Consider the following 6,682-nt stretch of genomic DNA (forward strand, 5'->3'; position numbering starts at 1 on the left):
TCCCTCAGAGGTCACAATATAGCCAAGGAATTCTACGCTTGTCTTCACGAACTGCGTTTTCCCAAGGTTAACCAAGGATAGTCTCAATGTCCTTTAGATGAGTGGTTTCATCCCTACTAAAGATTATTATATCGTCGATGTATACAAAGCAAATACGACCTATAAATTCCTTTAGCACGTCGTCTATCATGCGCTGGAGGATAGAGGGTGCATTTTTGGGACCGAAAGGAAGCCGCAAAAATTCGTATTTTCCATCCATGGTGTAAAATGCCGTTTTTGGTACATCGCTTGCTTTCATTGGGATCTGATGAAATCCCGAAGATAGGTCAAGTGTCGTAAAATACTTTGTACTACCGAGACTCGCGATGGTGCCATTAATGGGTAGGTGTCAGGGATGGTTACGGCATTTAGCCGCTTGAAGTCTATCACCATTCTGTAATTTTTTTACCCCATCTGCCTGAGATTTTTTTTGGCACAATCCATATGGGTGAGTTCTAGGGACTTTTGGAAGGACGAATTATGCCTTCTGCTAGTAAGTCCCGGATTTGCTTTTCCACCTCCTCGCACATATTAACTGGGTAGGGGTAGCTTATAGTGTAAATGGGGTTTTCGGTTGTGGTTCTGATTTCCGCTTGGACATTGGTTTGGATTTCCATGCCTCGGTCAACTGGGCCAAATAGAATTTCATATCTTTCTAGGATCTCGTAGATCTTATTTTTTGTAAGGTCGGTGATATCATTATCGAAAGGAATGTTTAAGGTGATGCTGTTAACCTGCTGCGCTTCCTTTCGCTTAAGGGCCAGCACAATATCTGGTTTTAGAATGAGAGTGTTAAGCTCCCTATCTAGAACTGCTTTAATTTCCGACAGCGCATCATCACCTATTATCCCGTCGAATGATTCAAGCCCTGGAAGAACAAAAAAATGTGGTGTGAATGTCATTGCCTACGAATTTAAAAAAATTGCCGCATATTTTCCTGTCTACATTTATAGTTCCCCCTGCGGAAATTACCTTAAATGGCTTACTCTAGATATGGTACGCCTGACACGAGGCTCCCATGGTAAAATTAACCTGATCTCCCGTGGTTTGTTCTTTGTTGCTTTCACCTGCTTCTTCATTGATCGTTACCAGGTGGAAGAGTTTATGCTGCTTACTGGGGGTTCTGTCTGAATATCCTGGGGAGCTGGCACCACTCTTGGTGCTGTCATATCTTGAGAATCGAGTGCCACCCGTCGGTCGGTTCTGGGCTGATGGTTCTGCTTCTGCTCTTACCACTGCCAAGGGGGGTGTTATTGTTTCTCCAATTTTGGGAAGACTGATTGCTTATTCGGGTTTGCGCTGATCCTGAGAAGGAAGGTCTAGGCCTTTGCTGGTTGCCATTCTGCCACACGCGGTTGCTATTTGGTTGGAATGAATTCCTTTGAGCGGGATTACCCTGGTCGAGGTTGGAATAATTTCTTTTATCGCGGGAAAAAAATTTTGGAGCTGAAGGTTGGTAGCTGTCATTAAAATTTCTATTATCCCTGTGGGAGGGTGGGCGGTAGATAGAATTTCTGCGGTCTACATTTAAAATCTTGAGACATGCCGAATATGCCTCCGGTAATGTTTTCAAGTTTTGAACTGGGAGCAGGGCAGGCAGATCTCCGTTTAAGCCCCTTGTGAAAACATCCAATGCTCTTCGACGATGTGCCTATGTCAATGCTTCTACTGTTTCCCCGTGTGCATATTTTTCGGCCTTTATAGTATTAATCATTAGAGGCAGTTGTTTTTGACGCCCTTGTGACATTAACGTCAGTTGCTGCTCTGAAGTTTCTATGTCCCTTATGTCCGCATAGTGCAGGGAAAGGATTTCCTTTACCCTGTCCCAGTCGGAATCTAGTATATTGTGCGCAAGTAATGCAGAATCTGCTGCGCCCCTAATCTTCCCCCTAATGTGCCTCAAGATTGCTGCGTCAATCGGCTTATGCCGCACTATTTCATAATCCTTTATTACTTGTTCAACACTATGGACCCAGGAGCCGTAGTGCTCCCGTGATCCATCGAATACCTGCAACTCTTTTACACAGTGCGGCAGCTTAGCCACCTCCGCTAGCTCGACCTCCGTCCGAGGACTGACTAGCGGCTCTACAACCGGTTCTGGCCTGCTATCCAAGGACTGCCTACGCACTTCCCCTACTTGGGCTTCTAGCCTCTCCAGATTACTACTGAGCCCTGAAAAAGACTCGTCGTGCTTTTTCGACTCCACACTTTTGAGCCGTTGGTCGATTTTCTTCAGTTGGGAGAGAATGGCATTGATAGCCCCATTCGTCTCCGTTAGTGACTTTCTGATTTCCTCAGAGTCCATGACTTCCTTACTGCAAAAATAGAAAAATAAAAGGGAAATATACAGTGATTAGATTATACTCACAAACCCCAGTATCTCATTGGGCTAATAAACTATTTGCTTTTTTAGCTTTCTCTATTTGGTGAGCTGTTTTGCTTTTTTTTTCTCTAAATAAGTGATTTAGTTTTTGACCGTTTAATATTTCTTTTGTCTTTTTTTCACTAAATAGGTTACTCAGTTTTTGACCGTTTAATTTGTTTTCCGTCTTTATTAGAAATTTGTATATTTTAAACACTTCAATTTCACTTAGTGTGGTATACTGGGTTATGTGTAGTTATGATAAACAGTGTACTGCCATCTATTGGCGATTTAGTTGTAAGTGTCAAGAGAATGTGTATACTAAGAAGAGGAAAATAAAGCCTTCGGGGAATTACACTGAAGCTGAGAACATCACAGTGGCGACGAGCTCTGAAAATACGAACTCTGCAGGTTTTAAATAAAACACTATAGAATTTTGTAGAAGTATTACTTCCACGCAGTGTCACGCGTTTGATTATTGCCAAATTGAGTACGCTTAATAACAAGCAAACATGGTAAACGAAACCATGAATGAAAGTTTAATCACCACAAGTTTAACTACGGGCGTGCGGGAGTTCAGACCCAGCATGGATAATTGGCGTAACTGGAAGGAACTCTTAGACTCGCATTTTATTGAAACATCATGCGTCGAGGAGAAAATCAAGACATCGATTTTGTTGAAAGCCGTGGGGCTCGAGGCGTATGGATTGCTACGTGATCTATGTGACCCCACGTTGCCGGCAAGCAAGACATATGGCGAGCTATGTACACTTCTAGAACGGCACTATGCAAAACCCGTTGTAATATATCGAGAGCGCCGAAAATTTTTCGAGGCCACGAAAGGCGAGACTGAGTCGGTAGCGCAGTGGTATGCTCGGATAAAAAGTTTAGCAAGAGACTGCAAGTTTGGCAGCCAATTGAACGATTTCGTTTTAAATAAATTTGTTACGGGATTAGATGGCCCGTCGTTCGAACGATTGTGTGAGGAGGACGAAAGACTAACTTTGTAAGAGGCGATAAGAAGAGCGATGATGGTTGAAGAAAGATGTAAGTCAAAACAGCAGCTGAGTGAGGTCAACTGGGTGACAAAACGCGAGCAACAAAGTAGAAGTAATAGTCGGTTCAGCAAAAATAACAGCAGCAAGGGAGATAACAAGAAGTGTGTCCATTGCGGTTGGAAAAACCATACAAGCGAAGACTGCAAGTACAAAAACAGAACATGCAACAAGTGTAAGAAGAAAGGCCATTTGGCGAGCGTTTGCAATGGTAAGCGAATTAAGGCAGGGGAGAAAAGAGAAGGCGTTAATTATGTTCAAGAAACTCAATGTAATGACCTATCTAACATGGTATCTAATTTATCTATTTATAGCGTTACCTCAGTACCAACTTCAAGCACGATTTTTGACCCTTTTATCATGCAGATTAAGGTAAATGGAATTTGTCTGAGCTTTGTAATGGATACAGGTGCTGCCGGTTCGCTCATGCCAAAAAACTAGAGTCGACGCTATCTTCCCGAATGAGACTCTAAGCCCGTGCGCGGATAAATTTACAGCGTATAATGGAGAGAGTATTGACGTGGTCGGTGAGTTTCATCCTTTAGTTGAGTATGAAGGACAGTCGCATAGGCTGAAGGTAGTAGTGTGTCATACGTCTGGGCCAAGTATTGTGGGTCGCGATTTCATGGTTAAATTCGGCATAGGACTAGCTAGAGTTAATTCGATTACCGTAGTAAACAACCACCTAGAACAGATTAAATCGCGCTTTAGTGAGGTATTTAAGGAAGAACTAGGCGAATACCGGGAGCATACGGTCAAATTGAGTCTGGTAGGAAATCCTACACCTATTTTCTGTAAGCCAAGGCCGGTGCCATTGGCGTGGAAAGAAAAGGTAGAGCAGCAAATAAATCAGCTGGTAAATAAGGGTGTTTTGGTGCAGGTAGAAACCTCTGACTGGGGGACGCCGCTGGTGCCGCTCCTTAAGTCAAACGGTGAATTGCGATTATGTGGGGACTATAAGTCTACCATTAACAAGTTTTTAGCCGATGTCAAGTACCCGTTGCCGCGAATCGAGGAAATATTTGCTACTTTAAAGGGGGGAACTTTTCACTAAGTTGGATTTATCCAACGCCTATAATCAGCTGATTCTTGAGGAAGGTTTACAGCTACTGTGCGCTTGGAGTACGCACCTTGGAGTTTTTTGAGGTAACGAGATTGCCATTTGGGGTTAAGCCCGCCGCGGCAATATTTCAAAGGAGTATTGAAAATCTTTTACGTGGCATTCCAAACGTAATAAACTATTTAGATGATATTATCATAGGTGGTCCTAATGTTCAAGCGCACTTAGAAGCACTAGAGGCGGTACTAAGTAAGCTTAAGTCGGTCGGGTTAAGGCTAAATCTGGGCAAGTCGGAATTTTTCAAGGAACAAGTAGCATACTTAGGTTTTATAATAGACAAGCATGGCTTAAGAAAAAGTAAGGAGAGAATTTCATCGGTGCTGGAAGCGCCTTGCCCTAAGAACGTATCAGAAGTTCGGGCGTTCATAGGTATGACAAATTATTACGCTAAGTTTATACCCAATTTTGCCCACAAAATGAATTCCCTGTACGAGTTATTGAGAAAAGGTGTGAAATTTGCGTGGACAAAGTCGTGTCAAGGGTCGTATGACTTGTTAAAAAAGGAGATTACGTCTGATGTTGTTTTAGTGCGTTTTGATGCCAACCTTCCAATTATTTTATCAACCGACGCATCTAACGTAGCGGTAGCCGGGGGAGAGTACAGACCAATCGCATTTGTGTCACGTGCCTTAACGCAGGCAGAAAGAAACTACAGTACCATACAGAAGGAAGCGTTAGCCATAATATATAGCGTGGGAAAACTCCGACAGTATCTCTTGGGAAACCATTTCGAGTTGCAGACTGACCATAAGCCGTTAGTTGCAATTTTTGGAGAGAACAAAGGATTACCTGTTATGGCGGCGGCGCGACTGCAAAGATGGGCATTTATTCTATCAGGGTTTAACTATTCGATCAGGCATATAAAGGGGTCTACAAACTTCGCAGACCATCTTTCGAGATTTCCGCAAGTAGCATCAGTAAGAAACAGCGTAGAAGGTGGTTACGTTGGGTTTATCAGTACTAATAATCAGCTTAATCTGAATTTTAAAAAGGTCTCTATGGAGACAAGGCGTGACTTAATTTTGTCGAAGGTATGCGAAGCCCTGAATAGCGGTAGCCTACAAGCATTAAAAGGCGAGGAATACATTCCATTCATAAGCAGGAGTAAGGAACTATCGGTAGAATATAATTGCTTATTATGGGGGTATAGAGTAGTTGTGCCCACCAAACTTCGGTCGAAGGTTTTAAACGAGCTTCACTACTCTCACTTTGGCATAGTGAAGACAAAAGCTTTAGCTAGGTCATATGTTTGGTGGCCCCGAATAGACCAAGATATAGAGCGAATGATCGCTAACTGCGCACCTTGTAGGTTCTGCCAGCCCAGCCCACCAAAAAGTGAACTCATACTCTGGGCACCAGAAGATGGGGCTTGGTCCAGAATCCATGTGGATTTTGCAGGTCCGGTGCACAATTTCCAGTTTTTGATAGTAATCGATGCGTACTCCAAGTGGGTAGAGATTTTTAAAACAAAGGATATTACCACTAGCTTTACTATTTCACGCTTACGCGAAGTTTTTTGCAGGTATGGCCTAGTAGATGTGTTAGTAAGTGACAATGGTAGTCAGTTTACATCCACGGAATTTAAAATATTCTTAGAAGCCAACAACATAAAACATGTTTTAACTGCACCTGGTCACCCTGCCACAAATGGCCAGGCGGAGAACTTCGTGAAAACGTTCAAGAAGTCAATAGGAGCTATGTTAGTAAAGGAGCAGGGGTGTAACATAGATATTTTAATCAACCGCTTCCTTTTTGACTATAGAAGCACCAAGCACTGCGCCACCGGTGAAACACCGGCGAAGTTACTACTAGGTAGAGAGCTTAAAACTAGATTTAGCTTGCTTAAGCCTCCCTTAGTCCAGCAGAAGCTTTTCCAGGATCAGTGTATAGCCCAAAGAAATCACAGGGGGTGCAGAAGTAGACATTTAGAAGGCGAGAAAGTCATGGTACGGGACTACACAGATCCCAATAAAAAAGGCTGGCAAAAGGCGACCATCGACAAGCAACAGGGACCTAGAAATTATCGCTGTATATTGACTCGCAATCAAAAGACCATACTTCGGCATCTAGATCAAATCATTCCGGGCGTCACGGAACCAAACGAGG

The sequence above is a fragment of the Rhagoletis pomonella genome, unplaced genomic scaffold, assembly GCF_013731165.1.
Source record: "Rhagoletis pomonella isolate Grant_MI unplaced genomic scaffold, Rhpom_1.0 Rhpom_scaffold_00001, whole genome shotgun sequence".
NCBI classification, from domain to species: domain Eukaryota; kingdom Metazoa; phylum Arthropoda; class Insecta; order Diptera; family Tephritidae; genus Rhagoletis; species Rhagoletis pomonella.